The following is a 12,570-nucleotide window of genomic DNA, read 5'->3' as shown; positions in this document are numbered from 1 at the left end:
GCGGTTATCACAAGATAACATCATAAAGCAGAAAATTGAGAAGTAAATTGTTATATGAATATTTTAATATATCGGTAATATAGTTTCCCTGTTGTCACAATATTGAGGACTTCTGCAATGTAGAAGTTCTCTTTTTTATAAAAAAAAAATACAGAGGGAGAAGAACTGGAAAAGCCTACACTCTCCCATATGATGGAAAAGCAAACAGATCATTTCTGTAGAAACGGGGGAAGGAAAACACATGTGATGGGTGTAAATAAGTTCTCAAGATCCTTTGGAGACAGAGCAACACTCAACGCCATGCTGAGAAGATGGTTTTTTCCACCCACACCTCCCTCCCTGTGTGATGAAGTCCTATGATTGTAATTTCATCTAAATAAATGCTATGACCATAGCTCTTTGGTAGAACACATGTATGTGCATTTGTTTGTTCGCTTGTTTTGTGAAATTGTCTATAATTTGCTGCATTATCAACACAGCTACTTCTAGATATATGTCCTTTTCCAGCTAATCTTGATGGGAAGAAAGTGAAAAGAAAGCACTACACAGCCTTATTAGGGATACCAATTGAAATAATCTGTCAAATTTGCCCATTCTTTGCAAATGTGTCTTTAAGTATACCTGTTGATTTATGGCAACTCTGTGACTTTCACTGGATTTCTGTAGGCAAGAAATACTCAAGAGTTTGTTTTGTCAATGCCATCCTCTGAAATATAGCCAACAGCACCTAGTATTCATTGGCGGTCTCAAGTATTAACCATGGTTGACCCCAGATTTAGCTTCTAAGATCAGACAAGATCTGATGCCTTTAGATACACAACCATTAATGGGACAGAAGCCTTGTGCAGTATTTCACCTGACAACCTTACCTCCTATCAATCCCTGAAGAATTCAAATGCTGCAATAGCACCAATCCAAGTAATATAAAGATGACACACAGATGGAGCAAGGCTGATAGGTGATGTCATCCCAGGGGGGCAAAATATAGATGGGAACAAACACTGTAGCACAAGATTTTTAGGTCCTAACCACTGCTATTACCCTCACACAGAAGATCTTCTGAGCTCACCAAGTAGCTATTGGCTTTGTTGTTGTCATTGTTCAGACACGCTTCCAGAGACATCTCATTATGGGGCAAAGTAACAATACAGCCCAACTATTACAAACCACCAAGAGCTGAAAGATGGACTGACAGTGGGGAATTAAAACGTTTAAACTGCCCCATATATCCACCAACTCCAGTAGTTTATATGGCCAGCTTTTCCAGAGCTTGTGCTGCTGAGCAGATGATGTGATTTTTTTGCTTTGAAATAAAACAAAAGTTTAGAAAAGGCAAGGTTAAACATCATTCTGTGATCACCAGAATACTAATTGTGTGTAGGTTTAATTTTTGCTCTTTGAAAGTTCAGCGATTTAATTAAAAATGCACCAAAGGGATGGTCTAGCCAGGAAAGCCATGATGAGAACAATTCCAAATGCCAGAAAAAGGGGAAATGAAGCTAAAAGGGGAAGTTACTAACATTTCAGACAGAGAGAAAGTTCTCCCCTCCACTTGTTATTTGCTGTCAAATCAGCACTCACTTTATAGTGACTCTATGAATGAGAAACCTCCAAAAGTTCTCACCCATCAAACAGCTCGACTCAGGTCATGCAAATTCAGGGCTATGGCTTCCTTGATTAAGCCAACCCACCTGATGTGCAGCCTCCTGCTTTTCCTACTGTTTTCCACTTTGTCAAGCATTGCTCTTTTCCAGTGAGTTTCATTTTCTCATGCTATATCCAAGATACAAGAGCCTCAAATGAATTCAAGAAAGTCAGTCTTGAATTTCTATAAGACATATTTATTTCTCTTCTTTGTACCCTGTTTCCCCTAAAATAAGACATCCCCAGAAAATAAGACCTAGTAGAAGTTTTGCTGAATTGCTAAATATAAGGCCTCCCCGAAAGTAAGACCTAGTAAAGGTTTTGTTTGGAAGCATGCCCGCCCAACAGAACACCAGAGCATACAGGATCGGTAAATGTACATACCATAGATTATTGTACATGGGAATAATGGTAGTAACAAGAAATTCTTGATAGGATTCTCAGTTTGTTTGGTTATGCTGGTTTGTGATGACAAGTACTGTACAATATATAATAAATGTTCATATTTTTTTTGGTTCAACAATAAATGTGAATTCTTCTTCATGGAAAAATAAGACATCCCCTGAAAATAAGACCTAGCGCATCTTTGGGAGCAAAAATTAATATAAGACACTGTCTTATTTTCAGGGAAACATGGCAGTCTATAGACCTCTATTCCAGCACCACATTTCAGATAAGTTTATTCTCTTCTTGACAGCTTTCTTCACTGCTCAGCTTCCACAGATAGAAGGCAGAAATACATGGATAATTCTGACTACGCTATCATCATTGCAGTCACAATTTCTTCACCATCCTACAGAATTCTGAAAGCTTATGTTTTATTCCTTATGATGGATTTATTTTGGGTTGTTTTGTAAGTGTGAATTGGCTGGAAAACACAATCTAATGTATAACAAATATATACATTGGTCATCAGTGGGGTTCCATAATCTAAATCTTTACATATCAAGTTATGCCTTGATTGTACTACATATCCTTTGTGTTAAATGGCTATGTCACACAAATGAATCACATGCACAACCAACTGCAAGTATGCATCCACATCTGTATGCAAAGCTACACCTCTTTGTCAACCTGAAATTGAATGTAAAGATTATATAGCATAATTTGGGGAACTAGTAAGGGTTTCTTTCCCCTCTCCAGTTTGCCAGAGACCTGGACACCTGCCAGTTTGGCAACTAAAAACTCAAAAAAACAGTGCTGGTCCATAGGTCACAACGTTGAGTAATGTTATTGTAGCAAAAATCTCACTTCTTTAACTGATTTCTATGGTAATAACATAATATCCACTTTTTGGCATTCATGACTAATACCTCTTAATCTGAATTTTATTTGTTTCCCTTTGTGTAGGTAGTATTATCGTCACCATCCTCAGCAATGTGCCAGCCAAAGGCCATGACAAATATATTGCAAATAGATAAAGTATGAGAGATACAAGATATACAAAAAGACAACATGATTTTACAAACAGTAATGACTTGTTACTGAATGACTATATAAAGTATAGAGTCATTATATGGTTTAATCATGATATAGTGAACTAGGCTTGGTTGAATATTGGTAGAGCCACAAATGTCCTGACTATGTTTCTTTCATGCTTGAAAGGAACTATAGTTTGTCTAGAACTTCCTGATTGGCATGTCCTCTAAACCTTTTAGAATAGCCTTTCCTCCTTCTATACAGGAATATTTTCTCCTTTGGATATTGGCATATGTTTATTCATTACAGATTGAGTGCATCTCTGAAGTTGTAGATCTCCATGCAACCTTGGTGGAGTTAGGCAATTTTAAGACATGTCAACATTTTAAGGTCAAGACAATGTGAACATTGAATTAATCTCCTCAGTATCATTTATCACATCAATTAAGTTGGATTGGCAGGCAATTCTGTCTGTGTATCTCCTAAAAGTAATGCAAATTTAATCACTCAAAAAGCAGAGAAATATTCTTAAATTGGTGGGAACTTTATGGAAGTACATGTACATGTTTTCACTTCACCATTTTGCCAAAGAACAAAAGGGCAGATGAGCAAACATCTGCACATACAAAAATAAGCTTTTTGAGCTTATTTTTCCCTTTCTCCCCAGAAATCTGTTGTTAAAGTAGAACATTTTAAAATTCTACATTCTAGCTTCCCTGCATACCATATATTACAAAATCTCCTGTGCCGGCTGGAGGGTTATCATCGCTTCCTCAAATGCCACAAGTGGTTCTCAGCAACAAAACACTTGTAATAAAAACTTAATTCATGAAATGCTCCAAGTCTAAATCATTTATTACCAGTTGGCTGTGTATTAGTGACAACCTGACTGTACGCAGTGGAAATGTTGCTATTCTAATTGTGCTTTGGCCATGCTATCAGGTGTCCTTAGTTTTTCATGTTTTGTTTTGACTGCCTTTGCAATGTCCCTGAGTTTCAACCACGGTATCAACACTCTTCAGTAGTTCTCTGTTATCTACATTAAACTTATGTTCAGTAGTACGGCAACAGCATGACTGAGGTGGCTTCTTCCAAAACTATATTCAAATTTTCTTCAATAAGACATGCTTGGTTAAAAACATAAAGAGAGCCACACTGGACTAGACCAAACTCTTATCTAGTCCAGCATTCTGCCCTCATAGTGGACAACCACACACCTTTGAGAAGCCTCAGCAGAACATAACACATAACACTTGGGGGACCACAACTCCTCCTACCAGCCCACACAAGCCTTGAGATCATCAGGAGATGCCCTTCTCTCGGTCCCACCGCCATCACCAGTGCAATTGGTGAGATCGAGAAAGAGAGCTTTTTCAGGGGTGGCCCCGTGGCTCTAGAATTCCCTTCCCAGAGAGGTGTGATCTGCCCCTCCTTTCTGTGGAATCAGGCCTTTCCCGATAGCCTATAATAGGTAATGACTAGACAGCTATTGGTAAGGTATATCACTGAATGTTATTTCAAACTTGGCAATGTTTACATGACTTAAAGAAGCTGAGTTTTTAGGATCTTAGTACAATGTTTTTATGGATAACCTCAGTGGCCTGAAGCCCAGGAAATTTTTAATGGTATATGTCGCATTTACTAAGCCTATTGTAATGTGCAATTTGTTTATCTGTTTTATTTGGTTTATACTGCTGTGCTTTTTTTGTGTCATGTAATTTCTGCGGTTTTTAATCATTGTACGCTGCTTTGAATCCCACCCATGGGATAAAAAATAAATAAATAAATAAATAATGGCACAACAACTGGTATATTGAAAGAGGCACACTGCCTCTAATTCTGGAAGTTAAATGTAGTCATTTCATAATTTGACCATATCATGAGAAAACATGACTCACTAAAATCATAGAATTGGAAGACATTACAAGGATCATCCATTCCAATCCCTTCTGCTATGAAGGAATACACAATCAAAGCACTCCCAACAGATTCTGTCCAGGAAAGTACTCCACCACACTCTCAAACAATAATGCTCAGCAAGCTAGAAAGCAAAGGAAAATAAAAACCACACATTTCAAATGAATAGACAGTCAAGGAAGCCATGGTCTTTGAGTTTTGCACGACCTGAGTAGGACTGTTGATGATAGTAACTTGGATGTCTCTAATTCACAGGGTTGCATTAAGGACCTCATCACATAAAAGTGGGAAAAGTGGAGAGAACCATCTTCTTTCATTCCCTATTGTCAAGGTCCCATCTTCAGGGATGGCAGCCATCCCATATCATTTCCCTGTCTCTTCCCACTTTTCTCTAGCTTCTGTCATTGGGAGTTGAGTAGCACCTGACTCTTGAAAACACAGTCTTCATTTCTATGTGCTGCCGCAACAGAGTCCCATAGCTACAATTTCCACACACTCATTGCCTTCCCACCCAAGAATTTGAACTATCACCTTCTAAATCCAGCCATCTTGGTGACCATCATTTCATCTTATGGAAGCAAATTGTGAAGAAGAATCTCTTTGTGCCAGCCTTCAATCTCTCACTGTGGAGGTTTAATGAGTGATCATTGACCATGACCCACAAGGGAGCTTTAGTTTAAATATTGCAAAAAAGGGAGAAAAACACCTAGACTTATAAAGCTAGAATGTTTCCCAAGGATCACCAAGACAGACTTTTTGCCAGTGGAAAAATTTGCAGCTAATCCATATCTGACATTCTCATTAAAATCCTCCAAGGAAGGTAAGCCCTATTTGTTTCTGTTTGCAACCCACTATAAATCCACCTTGTAACAAATCACATGGAAATGTGTAAATTCAAGATGTAGCATCTCTAGTTAAATGTATTTTAGATGCCATACTAATTATGAACAGTTTATTTTGAGTGACACAGTCAAGTAGTCTAGCTCAGCAGGAGGCAGTTTGTTCTCACCAGCCTTCGTTTCATTTGCATTCATTGCCATTTAATCCCATTGGTTGTGGCTGTAGATGGGATTGTGGTTTGCGCAAGCACATCCAACGGGATTAAATGGCAATGAGGACAAATAAAGTTCAGGGGAAAGGAAGAGGAAAATGGTGACAAGTGGCACAGTACAGGAAAAGCATCCATATGTTTCCACCAAGTTTGTCTTTTTAAGCAGAAATTGTTTTTTGATACACAAGAAAATAAACAGAAAACAAACCAAGTCATTACTGAGCAGTCAGCCCTATTCAAAACCACACAGAGTAGCATTTTTTCAATCTTTTTCTCAAAGCTATTTTAGTCTTTTTATTTAATCAGTTTATAAATGCAATGCCTTTATTTGCCTAAGGATAGGTTTATGGCTTAAAGCATCTCATTACTGCATTTTGGCATTGCTTATGCCCTTCATTTAGTCTGTGTGTGAAATCCATGAAAACAAAAAAAAATGGGCAGACTGTTTGCCATTTGATTTAATTTCTCAAAGGCCCATTATAACTGACAGCACTGAAGGCAACACTTTAAACCTTAGTTTCTCTTACAGAAATTAGTTTGTCCCCCAGCCCCCACCCTCACACACAAACACACACATTTCTGGTTGGCAAAAATTAAACATACAAAAAGATATTTATACAGAACAAATTTATACAGAATACAAAACAAGGAAATGCTGCATCCAGAGTCCATGCTTTGCCTACAAATGCTCCAGAGTCGGTGCTTGACATCTCCAGGCAAGCAAAGACTCCTGTCTGAAAAGCAGAAGTGCATCTACATAGAATGAACACAGTTTGAAACCATTTTAGCTGCCGTGGCTCAATGCTATGGATCCTGGGAATTGTCTTTTGGTGAGCTACCATCACTCTTTGGTAGAGACAATTCACCCCAGGAGAGCCCAAGAAGGGGCATCTAGGATTAATGCAATTTGAGACCACTTTAAGTGCCCTGGCTCAATGCTGCGGATTCACAGAAGTTGTATTTTGATGAGGCACCAGCACTCTGTGGCAGAGAGGGCTAAAGAACATATGAACTTACAACTCCCAGTGGGTTTGATGATCAACCAAGGAATCGTAAGCTTGGTCTCCAGAGTCATAGCTTAATGCTGCTCAAACCTCTCCACGGCTTTCCCTTTTTGAAACAGACCAACCAAAACTGTGCACAGATTTCCAAATGTGACCAGCACACTCTAATCTGATATCACTGGCATTTTCACAATATCAAAGTGCACATTCACCCTTCTCCCTAACAAACCTAGTCTGGAATTTGCCCTTTTTTCACAGCAACTGAAGTGGGTTAATGTTCTGAAAGAATGATCGACCCTCATCTGGATGCAGATTTTCAGCCCAGCCATCACAAAATCTCCTCCTCCCATCCCACTGCCACAGCATTGACTCAAGTGTTGTGTTGCCAAGCAACACCTGCCCTTTGATAACAGTAAGTTCCTCCTTCCCGCTTTAGATCCCTTAGGCTGAAAGTCATTTGGAGACACATGGTCCAACCTCCCCACCTCACAAAGGCAGGATTTGCTGGTTCCTGCAGCAGCTTTTGCCTGTCATATGAATGGATGCTCCCAAGAAGCAAATATTCCAGTACTTCTCAGAGAGAGAAAATGAAATGTGATCCAATGAAATGTGTCTCAAACCAGCATCCTACTTTTTGATCCAATCCTTCAAACTAATACCCTACATTTCCCTCAATACTTGAACCTAAGGGCACATATAAAATTAAAAGCAAAAGATACAACTGAAAGCACAATAAACTGTTATATTAAAATGCAATTACAGAAAGTATCACAATAATACAAAAGCCAAATGAAAAAATAATAATGTAAAGATAATTTAAAAAGAGATTAAGGGGAAAAGCATCGCACTCCTCTTCAAAGCATTTATTTAGCAGCTGTTCAGTTACAAAACATCACTGAATAAAACAGTCCAATTGTCTTGGACATGACAACCTGTTCTCAGAGATGGGAATTTTACTTTTTTACTACATGTTCTGGAAGTAGGATGGTATAAGTTGCTGCAATGGCTGATTTGATCAATTTTTTCATGGCCAGAAGCAAGCCATTTACAGTTGAAGACTTCAGAATAGATCTTACCAGAACTTGGAATTATGGCCATACTGGCTGGAGGATTCTGGGAATTGCAATTCAAAAAACCAGAAGCCTCCAGACTCCACCTGCTATATAATTGGCCTTTCACATCCACGGATTCTGCATTCAGGGATTCAACCATTCGGGGATTGAAAATATGCAAACAAAAAGCAAGGGAGGCCATTTATGCCATTGTATATACAATAATTAGACTTGAGCATCCATGGATTTTGATATCCACAGGGGGGTCTTGGAACAAAAAAATGTGGATGGATACCAAAAGTCCACTATATATCTATGGGTTTGAGGTTGGTTTTTCCTACATTTAAATTCTGCCTTCTCAATTCCTAAAACTAAATCCCAAGGCAAATACAAGACATGCAATATTCACAAAGCTGTGCAGCTTTCTGATTCTAACAGTAGCCAGTAGGCTTGATCGATCCACGAAAAATTTGATTCTAAACTCGTTTCAAAACTAGAGGGGGGCAGCGTTTCGTTTCTGAAGGTATTTCCGAATTTTGCCCCCCCAAAAAATTCGAAATTAACAAAAATTCGTTATTTTCTAAATTAATTCGTTAATGGCGGACGCGCATGCGCAATTCCCAAAAACAGCACAGAGGGAAGGGACTTTACAGGACTCTCCCACCCTCATTTTTTGAGTGATCTTCTTCAAACTTGGTACAGTGGTAGAACACATTTAACACTGATAGCTCACCAAAATTTGGAACGTTTCCCTTATCCTCTGATTTTTGGCGAATTTTCATAGCTTTTATAATAAACCATTTTTTAATAATTGCAGAAATCTGTTCCTGGTTTGAAAGTCTTATTTCCTGTTAAATTGGGTTGTCTTTACTGTGAAAGTCATTGTTCTACTTCAGAAACTTTGTTTTTGTGGCTGAAACTTTGTTAAATTGGTGTGTGTGTGATATATACTGTGTATATATATATATATATAGTCCCTGCATATGTGTGTGTGTGTGTGTGTGTGTGTGTGTGTATATAGGTAAAGGTAAAGGTATCCCTTGACGTTAAGTTCAGTCATGTCTGACTCTGGGGGTTGGTGCTCATCTCCATTTCTAAGCCCAAGAGCCAGTGTTGTCCATAGACACCTCCAAGGTCATGTGGCCGGCATGACTACATGGAGTGCCATTACCTTCCCGCCAGAGCGGTACCTATTGATCTACTCACATTGGCATGTTTTCAAGCTGCTAGGTTGGCAGAAGCTGGAGCTAACAGCGGCCACTCACTCTGCTCCCGGGATTTGAACCTGGGACCTTTCGGTCTGCAAGTTCAGCAGCTCAGTGCTTTAACACACTTCGCCATCGGGGCTCATGTATATATAATATACATACACATACACACAATGTGGAGAATATGTGGAAAGGTAGATAGATAAGTTGGGAGCCACAGCGAAGGCACCTTCCTGGGAGCAAGGTCTAATAATAATAATAATAATAATAATAATAATAATAATAATAATAATAATAATAATAATAATAAATCCCTTACAATATCCAAGATGGCTCACTGCTACAGAATCTTGGGAGCTTTAGTTTGGTATGGTACCATTATTGGCAGAGAAAGCCAAGCTGTAGGAGTTGAAATCCAATCATTTATCCTCCCTATAGAATCAATTTTATATGCATTTTTAGCTACAGAAAAGCTAAAATCAGGACAGTAAAAGAACAACACCCAGAAAATGGGAATTCCAGACAGGAAACAATCAGGGCCAGCTAATACCTTCCAACAAAGGATTCCCCCAGGTAGGAAGCAGCCAGGCTTTGAAGCTGCAAGGCTATTCAATGCTAATCAAGGTGACCAATTGCAACATTCACACTTGCCTCCCACAGACAAGAGTTCTTTCTCCCACCCTGGACCTTCCACAGATATATAAACCCCACTTGCCTAGCTTCGCACAGACGTGAAAACCTCTGAGTATGTCTGCCACAGATGTGGGTGAAACGTCAGGAGAGAATGCTTCTGGCACATGGCCATAGAGCCCGGAATACATACCACAACAGTGTGATCCCGGCCATGAAAGCTTTCGACAACACAACCACAGTATCCATTCAAGTTCATGTAGCGTGGTATGGAGACCTGTATTGGGGGAGGGAGGGTGCGAATCTGGGCCCCTGGGAGTCGTAGTCCTCCCTCCCTCCCTCCCCGGGAGCAGCCGAGGACGGGCCTGGCCCACACCCCCTCGCATCCCGGGCCTCTTCCTCCTCACCGCCGGGCCCCTCTCTCTCTCTCTCGGTCTCTCCATTCCCGGCTCCATCCGCCGCCTTCCCGCCTCACAGGGAGACACCAGGCCTGAGCTGAGGCGAGGCGGCGGCGGTGGCCATTTCCCCCCTCCGTCTTCCTCCTCCTCCTCCTCGGCCTCCTTCCCCCTCGCCCCCTCCCATTGGCTGAGCCCGTGACGCCCCTTTTGCTGAGGGGCAAAAGGAAAGGGCCTGAATGGTGGGAGTTTGGGTGATTTGCAAAAGCTTTTTTTTCCTAACGAAAAAAACGACGAAATAAGAAAAAACGGCCTCTCGCGATTCGAAACCGCGATATCCAGACGTGTGGACAATCAAGGCCGTATATTGCTTCAAAACTAACGAAAATAACGAATTAATAACGGGTAACGGGGAAATCGAATTATTTGAGCAAGCCTAGTAGCCAGCAAAAGTGCAGGAGGGTAATAAGCCAAACCCTAAACCTATTTCCCTGTGTACAGTTTTGGTTGTATACAATTCAGTGATGCCTTCCAAATTGAACAGCTGTAAAGGAGGAATTAATAAATTCATGCAAATTGCACTAATCAGCAATTATCAGTCAGATGACTTTATGTCACCTCCAATATCATACACAATATATGCCTGCATATCATCTGCTAGGAAACACAAGACACAACGTGAAATTGTACTCATGTCCTGTTGGCAGACTGCCAATAGGCACCAGAATGTTGTGATAGATTGGCCATTGGTCCCATGCATTATGGTTATCCTTATGTTCTCAAGTACACATAAGAACATATCCCAAATGCCCCAAAAAGGAGACCATCCTGAGGCCCAGCTTAATTTACTTCTAAGTTAGGACTTTTTCACCCATTTTCTCATGACAATTACATTTTTGAAGCGAACTGAAATGTATCATTGTTGGAACAATCACTTTTCACACCTCAGCCCAATTGCACTTTGATGTTGGAAATCCCCATGGTCACTCTTCCACACAGCCTTGCTTCCTACTTTTGCCTTATCCTAACTTTCTTATTTTTCTGTCTCCTTTTTTGCCCCAACTGCATAGTCGCACAGTTTTGTCAGTCTCAAAAGACCTTTCTGAACTTTGCAATGCCGGGACTGCAATGGAAAGAAATGATCATGCAAGGAAGAGTAGCAGAACAAAAGCCGCATCGGATTCATTGATGGTTTTTCCCTTCAGTGAAAAGAGGCAATCCAATCATGATTCAAGTGCAAGATGACTATGGAAGAACCTCTATGATGCACAGTAAGCCCCATCAAAAGGTGCTCTTATCCTGCTGTGATCACACTTTATCAACTTCGTGTGATAAGGTCCTTAATCAACTGCAGGCTGTGTATCTTTTGACATCGGTACCTATTTCCTTCCATGTTCTGCAATTAATCCAGAGTTTCCCTTTGCATTTTTTAAAAGTGCATGCCTTTATTGCCACACTGAGAGTTATAAGAAAAGGTGTTTCTGTGAGCACAAAGACTGTTTCATCTCTTTAATGGGTCTCGTTTCTCGTCAAAATGATGTTCTCTAAGCAATTTGGCATTTGTGGTGCTTTTTGCTGCAAAGAAAATACTGCGCTCTTTGCCTGGATCTTAAAAACATTATTTAACTGACACTGAAAAGACAGCAGTTCAGGGTAAGAAAACAAAGTGAACAGCCACTCCCTGCTGAAATTTAAGTGTGTATGCCAGTATGAAGTCAGTTATTTTCCTGTTTTAGAAACAGCAAAATTTCAACTGGAACTCCACTTATTTGTGCAGATGCCTTCAAATTCCTGATTATTTTTAGCCACCTATCAATCCATGGCAATTTTAACCGGTTATCTATGTGGAGTTTGAATGATATGTTCAAAGCATATCATTGGGAGCAATTCCAGTGGTTGTGACAGGACTCCTCTGAGCAACTGCTATCATGAAGGATGCAGTTGGATATCGCCTGCAAAAAGCCCTTGATTCGCAAGTAACATCAAAGCCAAAGAATGCATAACTGATGGGGAAGCTGGGATTGCCCCTGTGGAAAAACAAAATGTATTGTCTGAGCTGACCTCAAGATATATTGCTTCCATGATACACATTTACAGTGTAATAACTAAGAATAATGGCAAGGGAGTCCCCCAACATGTATCTACAAGAGTGGCAGGAGTGTGATAAAACTCAGGGCTGTTTCGCCTCCAACGGAAAATGCTGATTGACTGAAATGGCAGATAAATGACCTCTATAAACAACAGCCTCTG

This window comes from Anolis carolinensis, chromosome 2 (assembly GCF_035594765.1).
Source record: "Anolis carolinensis isolate JA03-04 chromosome 2, rAnoCar3.1.pri, whole genome shotgun sequence".
In the NCBI taxonomy this organism is placed as follows: Eukaryota; Metazoa; Chordata; class Lepidosauria; order Squamata; family Dactyloidae; genus Anolis; species Anolis carolinensis.
The sequence above is the reverse complement of the archived record's forward strand: the minus strand, read 5'-3'. Positions refer to the sequence as shown.